General features: G+C 44.5%; 1 protein-coding gene across 7 annotated transcripts in view; it reads left to right on the top strand.

Moving 5' to 3' along the window:
• Positions 1-23,900, top strand: part of SRGAP2 (SLIT-ROBO Rho GTPase activating protein 2) — a 106,219-nt gene that overhangs the window by 4,667 nt on the left and 77,652 nt on the right. The gene's annotated exons all lie outside the window — the stretch shown is intronic.

Below are 23,900 nucleotides of genomic sequence, written 5' to 3'. Positions count from 1 at the left end.
AGGCATGGGCGCGCTCTTCTTGAAAGATTTGCCACAAACACTGCTCTTTGAGGGGAAAAAACCTCTGAAATGGCTGTGTCATGCGGTAGGAATTCTCTTGACAAGATGACATGGGGTCAGCAGGGGAGGGAAGTGCTGCTTTGATACGTTTCTGTCCCATGTGCTCGCAAAGATTATGAGTTCTGTGAAGCTGGAAAGTGAGATTCTGTGGTCTCCATATGGAGCCTTTGATAGCTCAAGCTCATCCCCTTGTCTGGATTGTCTCTCCCAATTCCTTTGTGCAAGTTGCGGTAAGGCAGTGATAATTAATTTATGCTGTGCAGTGTGCTCCATGTGCGATTTGGACGCTGCCTATCTGTGCCTGACCGAGGGCTGTCAGGCTGTTTTTTGGGTTAACATATTAAATTGGAGTGTACATTTGCTGAGGAAAGAAGAGCCAGTGATTTATCTCTTAATTCTTCTTTTCTTTCTCGTCGTGTCCCACGAGAGCATTATATTTAATTAGTTTGTATAAAGCTCCAGTAAATAGCTTCATGGTTTGGGCTCCAGAAATTTAATACTGACATTTTTTACGCAGTGAGGGTTCGTGAGCCGCTTCTGTCCTTGAGCAGGCTCTACCAAAGGTTAAAACGCATCTCCTGCAAATCTTGCAGTGCAGTTCAAGAATCGCTGGGAATATGAAAAATAGATGAGTTCATCGTAGCAGGAGCGAGCCCGGCACAGAGGTGGCTGCGTGTTTGTCCAGCTGAGAGCATCTCGAGCTAAGGGGAGATGCCTGGTAAGGGGAACTTCAGGCAAGCCTCCTTCCAGGTGCTACCAAATCCACGGTACTGTAACATCTAAAACTTACCCCCAAATTGCTGGTATGTTCCAGTTAAGTCCCCTTTTCCTCTCTGGATCGAATGGCTGGTGGTGTATTGGAGCTGACTGATCTTTTGCCTTGAGTGCTGCCCACAATCAGCAGGTGTCTCGTTTGTCTTCTCCATCTCCTGGCTGCCCTGTGTGATTTTAGACAGCCTTAGCTCTGACAAGTGGCGCTGAGCTTCTTTATCGAAGGTTACAAAAGCAGCTGTGGCTGGGTCAAGCAGCTGTAATTTGGGGGATAGGAAATATACCGCTTTTGGTGGTGATTTGAAACAAGAAAATTGGGATTTCTCTCAACTGTTTTAAGCTTTCTTTTGTTAATACTTTGAATAAATCAATTCAAATAACCAATTTCTTTTGTTATGACCTAGGAATTGTTGACATTTTATAGGTAAGGTGATTTCTGTTGTGCAGGTCTTCAGTTGAGGTCGCGGAGTTGGTTCCTGCCCACCATGATTCTGTTTGCAGATCTTAGCGCTGTGTTCGTGTGCTACGGGTGAGCTCCTGGCCACTGCTTCGGCAACGCCTGTTTAATACCGAGGGTAAATAGGCTCTTCAGCCACGCACCCTGGTGTGGTTTGGTGGAATATTTCTAATTTTGAGATTGAGAGTTTGTATATATTGCATTACCATTGACATTTAAAATGTAAAACTACCTTTTAAGGGTTTTTTTTTTTTTTTTTTACAGTTAATCATTACTCTGTGTGTGTAAGTGATTCCATTTGTTTGCAACAATGACTTGCTCCAAGCTCTGGCTGTGGAAGTGCTTCAGAATCATCTGTTTCTCTGCAGTTCTTGATAGTGCAAATCCCTCGAGTTTTGGAGCTGCTCAGATTGGGCCAACTGAGCTGCCTGCTGCCAGGAAAGGGGGAAGGGGCTGTTGGGAGATTGGTTTGATGTTACAGCAATAGTTTGTGTTTCTTTGTCTTGTGTATGGCTCCTACTAATGGATTATTAGTGAGGATTGTTAACGAGGCAGCAGAGAGGTGAAAGAATTCAGTTTCTTCCTCCTTTCCTCTCCTAAATTCCCCTTGGGTCTCTTGCAGATCCACTGAGTGTTGCAAGGCGAGAGACCAGAGCTGACCGTGAGACCTCCATGCACTGCCATTTCTTCCAAAAGCAGAAGAAATTGTCAGAGAACTCCAGGAGGGCTTTCTATAAAAAGTTTACTAGTAGTAGCCAGAGTTTTCCTAAATTTCTAACTAAAAGAGCCCCACTACGTTTTTCCTTAGCTCTAACTGGTTTCCTTTTGTGGTAAGGGTACACATGAGTATCTTTCCCTTTTTCTTTCAGTTACCTCCTGACTTCTCTTTTTTTTTTTTTTTTTAATGCGTACTATTTTTTTGCCCTTTTTTGGAATTTACTTGGAAGAACCTATTTGCCTGATCAACTTTCAGTTGTCTTTATGAAGAGTGAAAAGTCAAAATCTTTGAGATGAAAAGTATGTCTCAACACGTTCTTTTGAATAGCTTTTGTTACGCCACGCACAGTTTAGATTCATTACTTATTACTTTATGCAGTTCATTTTTGTGTGACTTTTGCAGATTTCATGGTTTTTTTTTTTTGAGATTTCTGTGCAGCTGCAGCATCATGGGATTCCTGCTCTCTGAAGGTTGTCAACAATTTGTAGGTGATGGAGGCAAGTGGCGTTATGATTTGACTTGCCAACTGACAAAAAAGTGAGGAAAACGAGAGGAAAGGGTCTTGACTTCACAGAAATTCCATAATTAGAGTCTATTCTTCATTTCCACTTTGTCTTTCTTCTTTTCTTCCAAAATGGCAATGTTACAAAAGACAAAGCAGATCTTTCCTTTTGTGAAATCTCTAGGTAGTGGGCAGTAAAACTCTTGAATTGAGTGTTTGAAGTCAGTAAACGCATATGCATTCAGAATAACTGCTTCGAGGAAGCTCAGCCTGTATTTTTTTCCATGTAGATGCTGCAAGTGGATTTGAGCCATTTTAAATGTTATTTCTTGCCATCAGAATAACTATTCACTACTGTTAAATTGTAAAGCTTCTGACCCAGTCATTTTACTTTGAACTGGTGCTGTGAAAGTTGATTGGTGCTTGACCAAAAAAAATCTGAGGGGCTTGGGAATTTGAAAATAAGTAAATAAATTGATTGTTTCCTCTGTGATTCTGGATGTAAACCCGCCGGGTGTTCTGTGCAGCTCCTTTGCCATGGTTTGGTCTGGTGTGCACACTTTTTGTATGCTGCAGCATGTTCCAAAGGATACTGCAGGAAATCATTGGCGTAAAACACAAGCCGCAAATTTACAAATTGCTCGCTGGGTTCTCCCCTGTCGTTCAACGAGTGTTTTTTCAAACATTTTCTCTCAAGGTGTTGTTCAGTGTGGTGCAAAAATTCCTGGGTCCTAAGCGCCTTCAACAAGCCACGAAATGATTTTTGCACAAATTTATTTCTGTGAAACCAGCTGAATGAGGCCGGCAGCTGATTTATCTGGTGGCACATAAGCAGCTCCCAGCTTTTGGGCTCTTGAGAAGGAGCCAAATAAACAGATTAGCTCTAAACCAAGCATAGATTTTTTTTTTTCATTAGTGAAGAGCTGCAGCAGGGTAATTTGGTCAGTCCTACTAATTCTGAAGTTTTATTATTGTCGGACTTTCCAGGAAGAGCTTTTTGGTCTCCATTCTTTTAAATAGGGAAGGTTTTTTCAGTTTGTTTTTGTACCGCTGTCGTTGGACAAAGGTTTTCATGCAGATGTAAGCCATGGAGCAATGCAATTCATAGATGATGAGTGCTCGCAAATTGAATCTACCTAAAATACCGGCAGTAGTTGCCCGGGAGTTAGTCCCTGACTTTCTTTGGGTAGCTCTCCGGTCCCACTCGAATGATGTGCTCTCGTTTTTCTTGGAGGAGGGCAAGTTTTGTTTGACAGACCTGTAGCTGACAGAATTGCTGAACTGTCCTCTCTGAACAAGTGGATCAATTGTTTTCTGAGCAAAGATCCTCAGCCTCAGTCAATCAAAATATTTCCATGTCACCGTCATGTTTTTGTAAGGCAAACTGTGTGGAGTAATTGAACCTGGCTTTCTTGCCATGGCCATTAATACATTGCTAGCTGAGGAGGGATAGGATGATGAGCAGCCCAAAAATTAGCACTTACTCTATAAGCTGATTGTTTAGAAAGATGTTTTTCTGTTTCCTTTGGTTTTAGCCTCTGTGCTGAAGCAATCACCCAGGACTGAGGAGACCTCTGGTGTTCTGGGGCTGGTGCACGGTGCTGTGTGTTCGATCTGTCTGCGCCGGCTCATCCGTTCCTGGAGCAGAGCAGCACGTGGCTGTAAGCTTTTGTTGTAAGACGGGAAGGTTTTTTCCCCCTGCATTGGCAGTTTGAGACTTGGTAATGATTGATGGGACTCCTTTCTGTTGGCCGTTTCTCACCCTCCCCGTTTCCCCGCCGTGCTGTTGCTGAGGGGCAGAAGCAGTCGCAGTGGCACTGCAGATAATGTGGCGAATGGTGATCTTTTAATCACCAGCCTGTTCAATTTTGTTCAGAGGGTGTCTGGATATTGCAATAATAAAATATGATGCTGTCTGCTGCGGATGGAGGCTTAGCAGTGGGAAACCTAGAGGGGAAGAGCGGCTTGTGCTAGCTAGCCCTTCGCAGGCATCGCCCTTCCTTGGCTTAGTGAGCTGGCTGAAATGGGGTAGGGGCTGTCGTCTAGGCATTAGTTGATCCCCTGGTTTCCCTTCTCAAGAGGGAGCGAGTGATCCGTGCAGGGCAGGAGAAAACCAAATTGAAGGACAATTTCAAGGAACTTTCAGGGCTGTGGTGTGCTACGTGTGATTATACCTTTATTTGGGGACTGTTTAAGATGCCTACTGGATGAGGTTTAAATACAGCGGCATAAATTAATGTCATGTCTTTGAGGATGCTCCTGCATATTAGCATTTAATTTGCAAAGTTAGATGGTATGGGAAATTCCACAAAATGCTTTCCTTTGTGCTGGCTAGCACTGGGGCAATGCTCTTGCTATTCTACTGCTAGGAGTACCTGGTATCTAAAACGTGCTGTATGTGATGTTTGTGCTTTAAGGGGAGAAAAAAAACATGCAATTATTCATGTTTCATTAGCACTGATTGTTCTTAAAATATAAAGAAGTCTAACACAAGGGCACGGTTATGGGTCGATGAAGCTCGTGCCTCATACCGTGTGCTGTTCCCCGGTGCGGTGCCCTTCTCCTTGCCTCATCCCAATCCATCTGGGGGTTTCTTGGTGGAAATCGCGACTGCGATGACTGAACTTCTGAAGCTGTTGATGGCGTTATGAATAACCATCTGGGAAACTACAATTAATGAACCGAAATGAAGCTTTCTAGAAAATGGATGCTCTTCCACCTTCTTGGAAAGCCACAGTGATACCATGTGCCTATAAAGCTGGATTTGGACGTGCAGCACAAAGGAAGGGCGGAGTGAAGTTTAATAAAAACGCTTGTGCACCTTCCTTCTTAAAGGGTTTCTCTCCTAATGGCAGCATTTGACACATCTAGTGACAGGGTTCATTTTATTTATTTATTCTGTCTTCAGTACATGGAAATTCAGGTCTGTGGGCCATAAAACAAAAATATCACTCCTGTGTTTTTAAAATGGGAATAGCAACGCTTCTCAGCACCAGCTCTATTACAGGTTTGCTTTGAAGAGTCATATCTGATGAATGTGAAGTGCTTTGAAAGCTCAGGATAGGAAACATGTCCATAAGCAGCCATTATTACCGTGAAAAAAGTTGTCTCCCTTTTTATTAATATGTGCATTGGATATATTAAGGAACAACAATGACAAACTATAGCATACTAAATATTTTATGAAGTGTACCAGTACAGAGCTCTGAAGGGAGACATGGAGGCTTTTCCCCTGCGTTCGATAACCAGTTATTCAGAAACTTAATAAATGAACGTCTCTGTGAAGTGGTTTTGGACAGGAGCCTGTGTTTGCTTTGGTCTCCTTATTGAAAATAACTCTTCCTAACTTTGTGTTCTTTCCATCTGTTGAAAAAAGAGGCTTGCTTCATCCCATTTACCCCTTAAAATCGGTAAACCACCGATATTTCTGCCTTGCAGTGGGCTTGTTGCACCCATACCAGCTCACCAGGACCGACTCCCCAGCACTGAGGAAGGATGCTGAGCCATGAACAAAAGGCTGCCAGTAAACGACTTAAAAGTCTGCAGCTGGAAAAGGGAGGGGGAACGAGTTTCTGTGCTCTACAGAGGGAGGAACAAATGCAACATTACAAAGGTCACAGGATATAGTAATGATGTTTGGATGGAAACTTAACTTGCTATGAATGAAAATGCGCTCTTGTGTTTTCCCCCTGGAGCTGAATGTCTGAAAACTCTGGATACTTGTTGTTCTGTTTCGTTTCTATTTTTTTACTCTCTTTTTGGCTCTCATGAGCTTCCATGAGTTGTGCTATAGAAATAAGAAACATGGAGGGCAGGCAGCACACAGCTGCTGGCAGAGGCTCCAATGCCACATCTCTGTTGCTTTAACCGAAGCTGTGGCGTTATTAATTCCTGGCTAATCTAGTGCAACTGTCTGAAAGTCAGAGATTGCTCTGTGCTGAAAATATTCATAGGGTTGCTTTGCAGCGAGCTTGCTGCGCTGCCAGCGGCACGGTTGCTGGTGCCAGGGGAGCTCCGAGCACGGGCTGAGCACTGCTCCTTAAGGCAAGTGTGCGTTGTGTTGTCTAAACGTCAGTGGAAAAGGTTTTGACACCTAAATTGTAATACTTTATTTTCTGCAAGAGGCATGCCGGTTAGTTTCAATGGAGGGTTCTTGGGTTTTGTTTTTCCTCTCCAAACGACAAAGGTGCTGAGCATGGAGCTGTGCCGAGGGGTTCCTGCAGCCCCAGAGCAGAACATGGGTTGTGACTCCTGAACAGCGTGAGGCTCTGGTGCTGAGCATTGAGCTCCTTCCGCCTTTCCTCCCTCCGTGTGCTCTAATCCTGTCCAGCTTGTCTGAGTTTTGTGAGGTTTGGTCCCTTATCAATACATGTGTTGTTGTTACCTTCCATTATGTGATTAACTTCTGCCCATAATGATGAATTGCTTTACTCAGAAGTGTAAAATCCTTTTGTTAGCCTGGTTATCTAATGAAAATGTGTTTGCATTCATCGTTCTCATACTTCATAAGGAATTCATCTTTACTTAGGCTTTAAATCAAATTATCTCTTTCCCCCTTTATCCATCAGAGTGAACTTAATAGCCGTAAAGAGCTTGTTGCATCCATCTTTTGATGAAATGCCTTTCATCTCCTTCTCCCCAGAAATCTTGTCTATAAATGCCCCCTGGGCTGAGGTAGCGGGGTTACTTTCAGATTTGAAACAAGGGAATAAATCCCAGAACCGGGCTCTGTGGAAAATACCTATAGGCGGATTCCTCTTCTGCGCCTTGAAAGCAGTGACAGCTGTTGCTGCCACGGGAGAAGGTTTTTGGTTTGGTTTTGGGGGGTTGATTTCTTTCTTCTGAAACATTAGAATTAACACTTCGAGTTATTTTCTAGTTAACGTATCCGAACAGCTGGTCCTTCTTGCTGTGATTCCGCGCTATTAAACTTATAAATTTGCTTCGCTGCTACTGATGAGCTCCTGGCTCGATCGGGGGAGCACCCGTGGTGAGACCATTCCAGTTGGCAATGAGAGAAGGCTCTGTCGGCATTTTGGGAAGGAGCTTGTGACCTGCAGAGCCAACGCAGGGAGTGGACGAGGACGTTGTGGTGTCCTGCTGCTGAAGGTGGCTCCAGAAAGCAGCGCCCGTAACTGGTGAAGCTCCATAACAAACACTTGTTGCAGGCTGGAAGAGCAGCTCTGCTTTTCTCCGTGCTCTGTTGCCTTTTCCAGCTCACTAGCATCGTTTCAGTGGTTTTATGATTAGGCTTCGTGCAGGTAGTTCTCATTCATGGCACACCCTCCGCCAAACCCCGAGCAGAAGGACCAGCTGCTGTGGTTGCGATGAAAGCGCTGCTCATTCGCTGTTACCTTGAGCTTAAGGGTTCTGGATCCTGTGAAAGGTTTGTGGTTGTCCTTGCGAAGAAGCTGTGTGTGTTGACTCTTCAAACACCCTTATCAGCTCTGAAAGAACGACGCCTCTCCTTTCAAGGAGGAGATTACTTTCAGATCTTGCATGGAAAAGTGCAAGCAGAGGATGAAAGCTGTGTGCATCTGTAGGAAGGAGTAAGCTGATTTTATTTCTTTGAACGTGATCGGTATTCAGCTAACCCTACCTGGGTTGGCTGTGGTGAAGAGGCTACCTTGTGCCTACAGAGCTGCTTTGAGCCTTTGACATCCAGCTCTGTGCAGGGCTCTCTGATGTACAAGGAGAACAGGTTCCTTTTCCTTGCCTGCCTCCTTTTTTTGGCTTCTTGTGTGCCTCAAAGCTTATTTTGTTAACAAAACCACCCCCTCCCTAAAGACTCACTACACACGCTTTTAGCTTGATGGCAATAATACTAAAATCTGTTGGCCATTACCTTTTTAGGGGTCTTGAGTGGCTTTTACCAGATATGTCAAAAGCTTTTATTTTACATCTTGCAATGTATGGAACACTTATTTATTTGGGGAAGGTGAGTGTTCATCAGTAACCCAAACAAAATGCCTGTTATCAATACTGTAAATACATCTCTGTCATAAATCTGTTACAGCTCATGTTTTATTTCGACATGACTTTCCAACCTCCTGCTTCACCCAACATCTCAACTCTATTTAGGTTGCAGTCTTTGCGATGTCCCCTTGTCTATCAATGAAAATGAGGACACTCACATAATATTTCTTATGGAGAAGTGAGAACTCTTGCATCTTTGATATTAAAAAAAAAAAAAAAAAAAAAAAAAGCCCAAAAGGCAGGGGGGGTTATTTCTTTTTGAGGATTACTCTTGCAGAATTCTGATTCTGAAACTTCCCGTAGTATATTTGAAGTATTATATTTGTTACTCCTCGGTTACTTTGAAGCTAAATAAAGTAAACAATTTGTGGGTATAACTGGCTGTGTATTTATAAAATGTATATAATAATATACTTTCTTTCCTCTTTTAAATGCCACCCATTTTCCTTCTAAATGGATTTATATGTTTATGGTGATTGGAAGAACATCCACTCTAAATTAGCCTTTTTGCTGATCTTAGAGCTTCCTGGGTGTTGTTTTCCACTGGGTCTTCCTCCAGAGTTTGCTGCTGTTAATTCAGATTTCTTTTGAAGAGTTTCGTTGTTCTTGTGGCTGTTGAGTTACAGCCTCTCAGCAGCCCCAGCGCATGGCATTGTGTTCTAAGTAGGCTGAAAGTGGGTAAAAAGATTAAAGGGTAGTGAATTACTTGAAATGACCTTAAAACAAGGTCTCCAGTGAGATTTATGGGATTCAGTTACAGATCTTGAAACGTGTTGAGAGAATGTCAAACCTTTTTTTTTCCTTTTTTCTTTTGGTCTGGCAGTGCAGCCTGTGTGGTTGGAAAGGACGTGCCTCTTCTTTTCAAGAAAAGCTACTCAGGCTAAGGCTACTATTGCATAGTTGTCTATCTATTTTTGTCCTCTTCTATATCTTGTTCTTTGTCTTTTCAGAGGTGGCGGTGACAAACCCAGCTCTGTGTAAGTGAGGAGGGTGTTGAATTGAGGTGCTCGCAGGTCTAGGTGGAAGGAGAGTGGGGGATACAGTTCACCACCCAACTGAAACCCAGTGAAGTGAACTACGAAGAGCAGTCAAAAGCAATTCCATGAATGAGTTTGTGCCATCCTGAATTGCATTGTCATGGAGCTGCGTTGTGTCTGGATGTCCCCTCTTTTGGCTCCTTTTTTTTTTTTTTTTTTTTTTTTTCCCCCCCCGTCTGTCTTCTCTCTTTGGGAAATGGACTGGGCAATAAATAGGAAATAAACACTCCACTGAACTTTCCTAATGCAAATAAATAGGTTTGCTATTTTTAAATGCCATTTTTTTTATGATTCTTCCAAGGTTGTTCTTGCTTCAGTGGGAATGAGTTTGAGTGCTTTCTTTGAGGTTTATTTTTAGGAGTTAAAGGCTTATGTGAAAGTGCAGGCAGAGGTATTAGATTGACAGTCCTAGATATCAAATTTGTTTTAAAACTTTTAAATCTTTAAACTGCCCCAAAGATGGACGAGTTGAGAATATAGAGAGATGCTCATTCCCCTGCCTCTTGTACTGGGACTGCTCTAGGGGACACAGGGAGGTGTCAGCAGTGCTCGGTGCCACAGCAAACCCCACAAACCCTCCTGGCTCCCACTCAGTGGGTGGGCGCTTGTGCTCCCTGTCCGGGTGCTCAGGCAGAGCACGGGGATGCAGGGAAAAGCTTCAGAGCTCGCTCAGTGTTCCTGTTTTGTTGTGTGAGGTATGGTGCGGGCGTTTCCCAGCTTCCAGTCTTCAGTTGCAGGTAATTAAAAATAATAATAATAAAAAAACCCTTGCTGTTTATTTTCCTGTTGATTTTTAGTTCTTGTGGAGTTCAGTTGTTTCAATTCTGGCTTGGTTTGGTGTCCATGGCATGAGTGAGCGTTCGCCAAGGTCTGTGTTAGCTTGGGTTTTCTGTGATTTAATAGCTAACTTAATAGTGAATGTAAGGAATTTCATGTGTATATTACTGAGGTGGCCAAAGGGAAACGGAAACATGATTTACTTCTGGTGGCAAGCCCTGGGATTCACATCAAAGGTCTGCGATCTGATCCGTGTGCCAGAATTTGCAGGGACAGCCGTGAGGAGTCCGTCTGCTGATGGAGCCCCAAACCCCAGCTCTGGGGGGCGCGAGCCGAGGCTTGGCTGCCTGGAAGCCGACCCAGAGCAAGGCCATCTGGGGCTGGGAGGCTGGCGAGGCTGCCGCGGGGCTGCTTGCCTCCAAAGCTGTGTTTTTAGGAAGCTTTCTCGATGCTCCCAAATGCTGTTAATCCACTCGAACATGTTAATGCTTTCTTTTTTTCTTGTCTGTTGGGACTAGAACAGACAAAGCTACAAAGCAATCGTGCATGTTGAAGGAAGGGGAAAAGTGTATCGAGCTAAGAAAAATCCGCTTTGCCTTGTAGGTAATTAGGAGGGGCTTAAAATTTTAGTAAGGGCCTAGCTCCTTGGTGATTTCATTTTCGACGTGCCTTAGCTTGGTTTGAGGTTAGACCGTTCACGCTGACACGTTTCACGAAATGGATATTCTCTGCGTAGCGGTGACAGCGGGTATGTCTATTATTACCGATGGCAAATTGGTTAATGGTGTGGTTAGGCTAAATAAACTAGCAGTGCAGACACTGCTTCTTTTGTTACCCGAGTTAATATTTTTATATGACTACTGTTAACTTTCTGATGTGGGCTTTTCAGGTTTAGTATTAGTTCTTTAGCTCAGCTGGATGCACCCTTCCTGCACGCGGGTGCTGCACACGAGTGCCCGCCTTACAAACACCTTCCTTGCTGCAGCCAGGTGGCTCGAACTCATCACCGAGCCCAGCAACTTGTTGATGGCTCAGTTGGTGTCATTTTGGTTTGAGCAGAGGTTGGTTTCAATTCTCTGGCTGCGTTGCTCTAGGTGAGGGGGAAGTCCAGTGAGCACAAGCTGCTCTTGGCTCCAGATGAAGGAGGAATTCCGCCGTGGATTTTTGCAGATGTCTGACCAGCACCGAGGTCCTGGCTGGGCTCCTGGGGCTTAAGAAAGTAACTTTTTTTTTTTTTTAAAGGCTGATATCAGTGTCGATTTTGAATCAAAAAATTGGATGTTTATAGAAGTAATCTGAGCACACTGCTTTATATTGTGAATGCAGTGTCACTTCATAAATAATTACGAAGTCATGCTGAGACATGTGCACTGTCCCTAGGATATGGCTTTCGTTCCCAGTGTGTGCCTACTGGTTTTGATATGTTTTGAGTTCCTTACAAACGATAGGGCGAGGAGTTTGTGTCTTCTGCTTCTTGGAAAGCATTGGCTGCTCCTGACAATCACACGTGCTGTGTAGTTTTGACCAGTTCATGTAGTGTCTGTCCTTTTTTCAGTATAAGGACAATGCTGAATTGGGGAGCGGAGTGGGAGTTTGGTACTTTCACAAATATTTTTGTAAAATTCAATAGAAAGTTACTGAATTGCTGGCTTCTTGCAGGTGCACCAGCCAGTAGTGGTTATAATCGTGATATATTTACCCCCGTGGAAGTGATTTGCAGTCTGCCTTTGACAGCTTTCTGTGCCTTCCTTTACCACAGGTGCTCTAAAGCCTACCGCAGGTCGGAGGCCGTGGCGGCCGGGAGGCCCGCGAGGATTTCCTCCGCTCGAGGCCGACCCCGCGTAGGTGCGGGCGGGCTGGTGGCAGTGCGGCCATCCCAGGGCTGCCTCAGCTCCGACTTCCCATGTCGGGCTGACGTTCAAAGAGAAACTTGCTTGTTTTACACTTTAAATAGCTCTCAGATGGTAACGTGGATAGCGAGGGCGCACAATACGGTGGCGGCTGCTCCATTATGTGGGCTCTGCAGTTCTATTATTAGCTGACAATAGCCGGAATGAAAAGCCATAGACACTGCATCGCCTCCGAGCCATTGTGTGCGCGATGTTTTTAATTCGCAGAGCCAGAGGTCTTCCAGGATCTCCTTCTCCTGAGCTCCCTGTTTGAGACCTTGTGCTCTTTTTCTTTGCTGGAGACAGCAGAGGTTAGGAAGCAAAATGGCTCTTAAAGCAGACTTGCAAATTCTTCTTGCTTAGGATAATGCTTGTGACTATAATAGGCTGTATATATTTTACCCATCGAGTGCTTGGAAGGTGACGGTCTTTGCAAAGATGAGTCAACTGTATGTTCAAAACACATCTGTCTCGATTCTTTTTTGTTAAAGTTTCTGTTTTCGAAAGGAGGCTCAGGCATGCAAATAGAAGGTTTTGATCCCCTGTGTGTGTGACTGCCAGGGCTCTGGGCGAAGTTGGTGTGGCTGAGTGAAGTTCGTCCCAACCTTGACTGATGGCAGAAATGAACAGGGGTTCTTGGCGCTTTGCTGGCTCAGCCCGTCACTCCTTGGCAGTAACAAAACCTGAATTTTTAAGGAACAGGTTTTTTGACCAAACAGGTGTAACTTCTTTGCAAGAAAGCAGGTTGCTCGTCTCAAATCTCTTTGTCACAGGTTTCGCAGGTTGTGTACCTTCAATAACCATGTGTCTTATATAAGAGAGAGCATTGGTTTCAGGGGCATGCACCGCCTGAAAACTGTATGAATCGGGGAGAGTGCTTTAATGTTTATATAGCAACATAAAATTTTATTTGAAGCCATAGACAACGGCCTTTTCCCCTTTCCCTTCCCAAGCTTTAGCACAAAGCCCAGCAGTGATAAAAACTGAGCATAACTCTTGATGGCATTAGCTAGTCCTGAAAGGCAAACCGTCCACTTTCGGGTCAATAAAGTCAGTTTTCATGTATGATGATGCTATACGGTTGAACATTTTCTACTGCAGGCCTTTTGGATGTTTAGGGTCTGCTGAAAGGACACATCTGGCACCTAGTGAGCAATCCAGACTGTCCCTCAGCACTGAATGCAGTTTTGATGTTTGAATATAATTTTAATAGCCCTTTACCTCACTTGTCAAGAGTAAAATCTTGGTCTGTTTTCCACCATTGTTGTATCCTGTTTTCTTTGTTTTGGTGTGCAGGTTTGTATGGTTAACGAAGATTGATCATTGACTTTCAAAAGTATTAAATTGAACCCCAAAGAACAATCAGGTGGCTACTGCTTGCTGCTGGAGATCAGACCACGTTGGACGAGGAACAGTTTTGTCGTAAACAGTTGACGCAGTTTTCGGAAAGAGGGAACTGAAACCTCTTGAGGAGATAATTTTCTGTTCGTTCTATTTTAACTACATTGTGAAATCAAGGAAAGTACAATCTAATGATAAACTTGAGCTTTAGATAACTGTGTATGCTGCAGCAAGAATTAACGCTTAGGGTGAAATGTGTGGTGAGCGGGAGAAAGTGTCTGTTGGGCGCTCTGGTGCTAACAGCTCCTTACCCGTGGAGAAATCCCGTTACAGATCTGCCCTGCGGGAGGGCCTCGAACAGAAGTAACATGGTTCATGGCATGCTGTAGGGATGTCGGTTTGCTTTGAAAGCCTCCTCTGGGGGGATGGCTGTCCGGACCCCCTCCCAGGTGCGGGGCAGAAGCAGTTCCTCCTGCGTTTCATTAAGCACAGGGCTGGCGGTGACGAAGCTGCCGCCGCCGTCAGCCTCGGCCCCAGCGGAAGCAGCCGCTGTCCCCGGACACGTTGGCTTCTTCCTCATCAGGCTCCTTGGTTTGAGGAAGGTGATTTGCATTGCTGAGTGCCGCTGATGCAAGCTGCGAGCGTGGAGGTGTCTGCTTTGGTTCGGTCCTCCTGTGTGTTGTCTGTGGGATGCACGGGAGCGTTGCAGTGTCACAGTGACTAAAAATGAGGCTTTTCAGGTTGGGGTGAGGTGGGTTTACCAGGCTGGCTGCAGATGGATCGACTTGACAGCCTTCAAATGCAATCACTTGTTAGCTGTGTTTTAAAAGGAGATTAAAAGCTGGGCATCCTGTTTTTGAGGAGGTTTTGCACTCCTGGCATACAGTGCGAGTCACTTGTAAGGAGGAATGCTACAACTCTTGGTGCCTTATGCTCATCCCGAGTGTGATGGTATTGGTATTCCTGGTCTAACGCAGTCGACTTCCAGCCACGCAGTGTGCTGGCCAAGCCGAACATCAGCAGTGTGCTGAACACCGGTGCGGCTCAGTGCAGGGGTTTTCTGCAGCTCCCTGACCTGCCCCATCTGCAGCTGCAGGGTGCGAGGCTGGGGATAGGCATCGTGCCCCAAGCAGACGGGGCAGGGCAAGGTTGGGGGTGTCCACCTGCTTTACTTTGTGTTGGTGCTGCCCTTATGGTGGTACTGCAGTATTGCTTCTTTCCTTTCACTGCAGTTCTTAATGTCTGGTTTTTATTTTGAGATGATGCTGGATGTTTAGCAGCAAAAATACACATGGATTTATCCTTCCTCTTTTATCTTTCTTCTATGTGGCATGCGTTTACCTTCCCCTGCACTCAGACCCCTTCCCCTGAAAGCAGCTTACGAAGCAACCACTGGAATTTGTCAAACAAGCCCAGGGTTTTTAAAGTAATGAAACACTTCTTATGAGAACAAGAGCAAGACAGAATATTTACTTTGCTTCTCACAACCTTTATTCTTCTGGAATTGCAGTAGTGTGTGCAATTGAAGAGTTTAAAGTTTGCTAACTTACGACTTGCTCTTGCTGGAGAGCATCCATACTTGCTCACTTGCTGTGTATCCATTTTCTTCAGGCAAACAAGCTGACTGTATCCATTTATTTTTAAACTTAATCTTATTCCTTTTTTTTTAATTACAGCATCCTCTGCAGATGTTGGAGTGTCATAAAAATGAAATGTAGAAACAAATGCAAAGCTGTCATGGCTTGCTCCAAATTTGAGGCAGTAATTAGGGAGTTGTAGGGGAATAGTGGAAAGTTCAGCTGACTTTATCTGTGCATCCTTTGGCAAATGATGTGTGGACTCGCAAATGGGAAGGGCAAATGTGAAATGGACTGGGAAATAGCTCTTAAATGTGCAGGAGTTTATCTGTATTGGTGCATCTGCTTTGGCCATTTGAAAATGATAACTTATATGCAGTGACAAAGTCAGACTGGCATTTTATGGGAATCTAAGTAATTTACTTGGATATGAAGGATTAAAAAACTACCCTGGATAATCAAGTCTCAGCTTTGTATTTTACTTAGTAGCTGGAGCCATCCCTGATGGTGGCTGGGGAAGATGAGGAGGAAATAAGCAGGAATACCCTAGTCTAGGTGCTTGTTAAGCTTTGGTCACACTGAGATTGCTGGTTTAACTTGGAAAAGCAGCTGGTAAGGATGGGCTGCAGCCTGCCCAGAATCGCTTCTGTATGGCAGTAACTCTACAGGGAATTGATTCTCAGTGGCAAAGGGTGACTTGTTTTTTTCAGTGCCTCCGAGGACATGGCTCCTCAATCCCTGGTGCATTACGTGCACTTGGGTTTCTTATCTGAAAATGTTGAAATGTAAAGAAGAAGGGTCCTCAGTTGATGCCAAAGGGATACAAATTTCCTATCATCTGTCTATTTTGAAAGAGTTTCTGGCCGTTTCTAACACATTTGACACATCATTTTTGTGTAATTTTTGTCTGGCAGTTTGTTTCAAGATGTTAGGTTTCTTCAAAGCTCTTGTCTGAATGTTTTGTCCAGATGGTCTTGGTGTGAGTCACACGGTAAGGTACAGTGTCTTTCTTTGATAAGGTTACTCATTCTGTTCAGATAGCTGATGACTTTACAACAGCAAAAGAACAGATCTTTCATGTTAATGGGAAATTACCATTCAGTCTCTTGAAAATAGGAGCAGAGCGTCTGAAGCTTTCACTGCTCATTTCCCACTTTAAGTTATTCTGATGTTCCTGTGAAAGTGTTGGATTTTAAATAGTGATAACAGATCCATCTGTCCTGACTCTTCACAGTAGTATCTCTCAATAATAATGGTTCACCACTATGATAGTCTACTTTTGTGAAACTTCATTTTTATAAGGTTTTTCTGTTTTTTCTTTTCTCCTCTTAAACACTTCATCATATGCAGGAAAAGGGAAATGATGGGCTGCGTATAAATGCTATGTGCCCACTGAAATGCCTTTAGGATTGCATAGTGGGCACATGGTGCTAGGAGCAGCCTCAATAAGTATGGAACTTCAAATTGTAGAACACCATAAAGAATATGGATGTTATCTCCTTCCAAAATGTAACGTGTGAAATCCAGTTTATATATAAATATTTTGTTCTATTGATTTTTCAGAAAAAGAATAAATACCATCTTCCCTTTTCTGTGTTGTCTTTCTGTGCATGTCAGTCATAGGTCTGTGCCATTAATGATTTAAATGTGTAATGAGCAATAAAGTAAAATGTCTTGCATTGATAATTCATAATTCAGGAATGTCAATTACTGGATTTTATAAGTTACCTGAGGTGTTGTCAACATGTAAATCAAATTTAATCAAGTCTCATTGAAAGTTACATATGTGGCTTCATCAACAGATTTTTTTACTGCAATGTCTATTTTCTTGCTCCATGTTGTTAAGACAGCAAAGGGCTATTATTCATAGCCCTTCCTGGCATAGCTTCTTTTTAAGTATGTGTGTTTAAAAAAAACACCACTGAAATCAGAGCACCATCTCTGACATTTTAATTGGACTGAAACAAGGGTATCCCTGGGCTGGCTGACCTCCCTGGATAACAGGAGAGCCACTGGAGCACTTTATAGAGCGATGTTTCCTTTCTCTAATGCAAAAGTGTTTTTTTCAAAGGGAAGATGAAGAGATGTCTTGAAGTAACCGGAACCTGAATTCACACTGAAATGGAGAATGACAGGCCCATAAAATAGTTGGCACTTAAAGACCTTCTAGCTATTTCTAGTATTTCAGTGCTGGGCTGTTTGTTTAGTTGGTTTATTTGGGCGTGTTTTTTTTTAAGTCCCTGGTAAATGAACCAACATAAACATTCCTTTTAACGAGGCCTGGCAGAAGAGCTGAAGCTGAAGGCTTAGCTCCTGCCTTCCGTGTTGACTTTGGCTTATGCTGTATGGGGCTTTTTCAGCCGTTCATTTTGGCAGATTGCTGGAGCTTCAAATAGCAAGAGTAAATAAGTCACACCCAGAATCTGAACTGCAACAGTGAATGGGTTACGTGTGCTTTGGTTTCCTCCTGTCCAAATGGTTTTAATAAATCTTAATTTTTTTGGTGCGTTTTCTAGGGACTGAATTGTTTCTGTGGAGTCGCATTAAGCAAATGCAAAATGGAGCGTGTGGCTAACCAAGCCTCAAGCACAGTGTGAGCCGTGCGGAGGGCACCCAGCGCGGCACTTCCCTGGGTCGCTCTGCACAAATTAGAAATGTGACCACATGCAGCAAGGTGCTCTGGGGCTCCAATCCAAAAAACAAGGGAGGAGTTGGTTTGCTGAGCAGATTTTGTGGGATTTTGGACAGCTGAAGGCAGCACAGTGCAGTGCGAGGGAGTGGAGGCCGAACAGTGTGGCCAGGCACAGAAGCTGTTTGTGCACAGCACAGTAAACAGGAACGGTGTCTGTGCTTGTGAGCACGTGGAGAAGCGAGGGAGTGAAGCAAGAGTCAGAAATGCTTGGCCGAGTGGGTCTTTCCTCTCTTCCAGTGAAACCCCAGGAGGAGATGCTGGTGGTGACAGCCCTGCTGCGCTGCCCCCAGCCTTGCAGGGAGACCGACCACGTTTCACCAGGTGCTGTGAAGGCCTTTCATCCGCCTGGATATCCACGGCGGGTGCTAAAACCCCCCTGACACAGATTAAAGAGTTAAAACCGCAGGTGTGGGGTCGCAGGCAGGCTGGGGAAGCTGCAGCAGTGCCCTCACCGCTCCAGGCAGGCGAGGAGGGGTGTCTGCTGCTGCACCACTGGGCTTCGTGCCCCCCCTGGGACACGTTTGTGGTTAGCTTGGGGCTGGCTCCTGCATGGAGATGTTGGCGGGCACTGTAGGGCTTCAGGTCCTCGTGTGTTTCTTCTTGTAGTGAGAACTTTGTCGGAATTCTTTGGATAGTCTGGGGCTGAATTTTTCTGGGGACATCAAATCCTGCAGAGCTTTAACTCGTGTGCAGCTTTATTCAGATATTTCAAACGCGTTTTCTCTGCAGTCTGCTGTCTTGTCTTTCAAACGCAGTATAAGAGCAAGATTATTTCCTTCCCTTTGCCCCCCCTTCTGTCTGTTTGATGAAAAGGATCCTTTTGACTTCTCAGGAGTGGCAGGAAGTGACACTGGACAATATCCCACTTCAGTGAGCACGTACTTGGTGCCTGCTGCATGGGATGCTTGATTGCATGAAATAGGCTGATTCTGTAATCCAGTCAGTGCTAGGAATCAGACCTTGTTTCATGTCTTGTACTCTGGCTATAATTTGCTTCAAAGATATACAAAAAATGTGTGTTTTTCCTGTTTTTTTTTTTCCTTCCACTGTTGCATTTCTGCGTGATCATGTTAATGAATAGCTGCAATTTGTCTGCTGGGTTGCATTTGTGTATCTTTGGAAATGCTTTTCTGGGAAACAAGTGACTTTTGCCAAGGGGAACGACTTTTGCCAAGGGGAACGGGGCAGCTGAGAAGAAACAATTTTTCAGATGAAGATTTTAATTTTATTGCACATATTTGCAAGTGTGCAAATAACATAGATAGAACCTTATTCATGTTCCACAACGTAGATGTGACACAGTTTGCTTTTATTGAACTCTGAATAACTTATTAACAAAAAAGAGTTTTGATGCCAATTTTCTGACAAAGGCAAACGAAAAATGAGCACATCCTTATTCCTGCCCTGTTCTAAGCTGCACTGATGAATGGGTGTTGCTACAGCTGAGGAAGAACTGATAGAAAAACAAGGATTCACGTAATTTGTGCTTTGAGGGCTCTGTCAAATATTCATTTCCCATCTTTACAAGAGGTGCTATGGAGTGAAATGTAAGTTCATTTAAAGATGGCAGTCCTTCACGTACACTGCTGAATATTTATAACACTAATGGAATTACGTCCGTGTTTCCTGTGGTGGGTGGCATTGAAAAAGCCTGCTTGTGCTACCTTTGCTTTCATTGAGCATTCCTGGCATAAGCTTCTTATGAATATGAGCAAGGACCGAGCAAGAAAACAAGAGGGAGGCTGGAGCAAAATTTTTGTAAACTTTTTTTTTGTGGTTTTAAATAAGGCTTATCTTCTCTTATTTTAGCTGTGCTACAGATGAATTAAAAACAATGCTCCAATTTGATTTCTTATGTAACCAGTTAAGATTGATTTATCATAAACGTTCGTACCAGTTTAAAGATGCATTACTTTGATTTTATGTAATGGGTTTGGTTTAATGGCAGGTGTTAGTTACTGCACCCAGGAAAACAAGAGGCGGCTGGAATGGAAATGCACTGTCATTAGTGTCCACTGCTGCCTTGGGCAGATGACTTGGGCCTTTTTCATCCTGTTGAAGTCATCTGTGAGCCATCTGCAAGGATGCTCATTATTCACCTCTCCCGGAATGCTTACGGCTAATTAATAGATCTCAAAAGCAAGGCGCGCGGCGACAGCGTCTGCGCCGGGACCGACCGGGGAGGCGGCGAAGGCCAGCCCGGGCCTCTGGCAGGGATTTGGCTGGTGGCACTGGCTTCTCCGGCTGGCCACCGGCCTCCCCACTGTGCTGAGGCCTCCCGAGGCCGTGGCCACCCTGGATGGTTCGTCGGCGCGGATTCCCGGGCTGCTGGCCCGCGGCTGGCTCTGTCACCACGCCGCACGGCCATGGGCGCTCAGGTGGGTCTGGAGCCTCTTCTGTTCTGGGTGAAATGGTGATGGTTCTTCAAAATGTCAACTTAAACGCTACGAAAGGATGAAGAATGCTGATGCGATTACGAAACCAAGCCCTGCTTTCTCTTGCCCCTCACTGTCGGAGATGGCTGTGGACGTTGGCAGTCTACTGGAAGGGATTTGGAAATGGAGTTTACTGTGCTGTGCTTGAGGAGTGTTTACACGTCCCTTTCTGTTCCTCTTCATTTATTTCTTGATCATTTATGCATGTTAATGTGTTAGTTACCAAAGAGGAGAGGGAGGAGAAGAAATCCTGAGGTGAAATTAAATTAGACAGCAGCATTAATCATTCTGTTTGTATGTCTAAATATATGACACAATTCACTGAAGGATTTTCCTTTCATCGAAGAGATTAAAACATGTAACTCATTAATTGCTGCTTTTGTTCTTAGCAGTTTTATTGATTAGAAAAATGTGCTTAACTTTACTTTGCATGAAATATCTGTGTGTAAAAATGTAAATACCTGGTCTTACAAATTGGGAAGAAGTAATAATTTTTCACGTTTGGTTTCTTGCCTCTGAGTATCTTCTAGCACTTCAAAATGTTACCTAACCTTTGGAGTACTCTCGAAAGGCAGAGAAGTAGAAGATTAGCATGTAAAATTATCCAAGTGTTTTGCACAAGGACCAAAGATAAAGGTGGGGATTGGGTCTGGGAAATTTGGTCTGTACCAAAGAAACGCTTAGCGCTGCAGAGGATTTCATGAGGCTGTGTGTGTCAGTACGTCCCTTTCTCATCTGTACGTGTTCATGTCTGTGCATGTGAGCACAGTAGTCTAAAGCTGTATAGAGAAATGGTGAGTTTAATTTGGAATTCCTGAAGTGAATTGAGGCAGTAAGAATATATGGCAAATGCCAGAAATAATGATCACATTACACATTTCTGATGAATAATTCAATTCAGTTTAGTAACGTTCCACCATTAAAATAAAAGCCTTGCAATGTTTGACATAATGTAGCTGAAACACTTTAAAAAAGAAAAGAAAAGAAAAAACACGCTTCTGGAAGGCAAAATGAGTAGTTGTTATGCTCCTGTTGTAATCACCACTGGTAGATGAAATCTTAATGCTCGGTTTGAATGAAGACCTATGAATGTCTCGTGCTGGAGCATTTCAGTGACACACAAATATTTTCAGACTCGTGAAAAAAGTTCTGCCACCCACATCTGTGGGGGCACGTTGTAGGGAGCAGGCGGCGATTGCTCCTGCAACCTTGGGACACTGTTTCGGCTTTAGTTTTATGGCCTCTACCGGGTATCCACAGTAGCTGTATAAATGAACAAGCTTTATAAATGAACAAAATGAGGCGGAAGCTTAATTATTTGTTAGAGCAGGAGTGTTTGGCATGGAAATTAGTTGTCCTGCTTTGACAATAAGAAGAGGCAGCAGCACCGTACATGAATGATGGAATCCTATAGGGATTCCACATCTCCTGCTTTATGGGGAGATTTTAAGATAGAGTTGGACAGTTTCAGCTCGTGGTTTTTCCCCCCAGTTGCTTCGGTAAGGCACAGGTTTCCAACAGCAGGCTGCAAAGCATGCAGGACAGGAACGAGAGAAGAACCAGACCGGAGTCCCGCAGCCCTCGTGCCCAGCCAGGCAGCACCTCCACCACTGCCTCTGCGGGACCTGTTCTGCTGTTCTCCGGCTGGATTTCCATTCTAGCATAAATAAACGTTTCTGTGTAAAGCAAGTGCCAGCCTCTCCCTTTACGCAGGAATTTAACTTCCTTTGTGCTGCCTGAAACACTGCAGCACAACATTCTTCATTCAAATGGGCTCTCTGTTTTGAAACAAGAGCTGTGAGTACCTGGCTCCTCTCCCTCCCTCTCCACGCCCAGCCGGATCATCACTCGCAAATGAATTAATGTAGTTTCTGAAGTGTATTCCTGTGAATTTCCCACACTTTCTGGTCGGCCTGATTAGTTCTTGCACTCGGATGCTTCCGTGGGGAAGCCCAGGAGTGTTGTTGCTCCTGAGCCTTCCCCAGACTCGCAGTTTTCTTGAAAATATACTGTATATTTAGTGTGTCTTGTTTTTGTTCTGCCCCTGCAGTGATTATATCAGTAGGCACTGAAATGAAGTTCTGGGCTGAGAACTGATATGACCTAAGCCGTACGCCATGATGCATGCACAGAAAGCACGCCTGGTTTAAATGGTTGCAAGATGCAGAATAACGGCTTGCTGAAGTAAACCTGTCAAAGCATGAAATCTGCTTTCGATGCTGGACTGAGCACTTGCCAACATTGTCAAACACGGGATTGTAGAGAGAGTTTCCACCCCCCCCATGCCCTGGGAAGATGCACAGCTTTTAGGCATTATTCTTATTGGGAACAGGGCAGGAGTGGGAAAACTTCTCTTGGCACTGATGTTAGCAGTGTAGGTGTTACAAAATTCTCAGATCATCCCAGGGGTGGGCGAAGTGGCATCCTATCATATTTTGTACAACCTGGGTCGATGCAGAATGCTCCCATGATGGCTTCTGGACTGTGAGATTTTCAAATAAATCAGTCTGTCTTTGGGCTTTGAGACCATCAGCCAACTTTAATTATTTCTAGTGTTGCTCTACCCTGCCCGTGCTTATTGGAAACACATCTTGAAGGAGCGTGGTGGTTTAGTGAGCAGATGAAAGGAAGGAAGCTGCCGTGTGCAGCCCTGCACTCCAGCAGGGATGCTGTGCTGCTCTGGGGGGGCCTGTGCCCTTGGGAGCCCTCTGCCCCTAAGCCACCTTGGTGAAGATCCAAAGTCTCTGATGCAATTATTCTGGTTCCTGCCGACAACTGAGCAAAGCAGAATTTAATTGTGGCTCTGATAGATCTGTGCGAGCTGTTGATAAAAAACCTCTGTCACTTTAAAAAACATTTGCTCGAGCCCCAGTTCCTTCCAACATCAGACAGCAGGCTGATTTATTGCCCGGCCGCGATCGAGGGCGATTTCTCCAGTGGTGCAGGCCGGTGGCAGGGCGGGCTGAAGGCAGGGATGGGGTTTTGGGAGCCGGGAGCAGCTCAGCATCGCTTCCTCTGCGTCAGCGCCTCGTGCAACGCCCCGTGGAAATCCCCGCCGCTGCCCTCTCCCCGGGCAGAACGGGTCCAGGCGCTGGCTTTCAGCAGTGGCCAGCCTTGGTTTCGTGAGACGTGGGGAGTATCTTGGGTTGAAAATGTTTTTCAGCAAGCACTTCGTTTTATTCCTCGCTGCCTTTGTTCCCTTGTGCTGACTTGCTGTTTTGGGGAGCACACGCCCAGGCTCCTTGCACTGTTAGCTGCCTTTTTGTGTAGTTAACGCACCAGCCTTTCAGGAAGGAATCTCTTCTTCCTGTGATAAATTCTGGGAGAAAGGTTTGAGTGGTCAGTAGGAGAATCGGATGAAAAATATCTGAGAGCACAGTGCTTCAACGAGACTGGTTTGCTTGGGCCAGAAAAGGAGGGAGTATTTAATGTAAGGGGTTTTTGTGTGTGCGCTTTAAAACTGTTCTCCAAATCTTTGGCCGTCTATGCAGCATTGGATTCAGCACCGTGCAGGAGAGGAAGCTGTTCAAATAACTATTAAAAAGTTGTTTGAAGAACATGTTATTTCAAGCTGCTTCATGGGCCCAAAGCAATTTCTTTTCCTGGAGCACGAGGGCTTGGGATGCTCGGTGCTGGAGGCTACGAGGAGTTCGTCAGCAGGAATTATT

Source organism: Cygnus atratus, chromosome 24, assembly GCF_013377495.2.
Source record: "Cygnus atratus isolate AKBS03 ecotype Queensland, Australia chromosome 24, CAtr_DNAZoo_HiC_assembly, whole genome shotgun sequence".
Taxonomy (NCBI): domain Eukaryota; kingdom Metazoa; phylum Chordata; class Aves; order Anseriformes; family Anatidae; genus Cygnus; species Cygnus atratus.
Note: the sequence above shows the minus strand (reverse complement) of the source record. Positions and strands in the feature narration are given on the sequence as shown.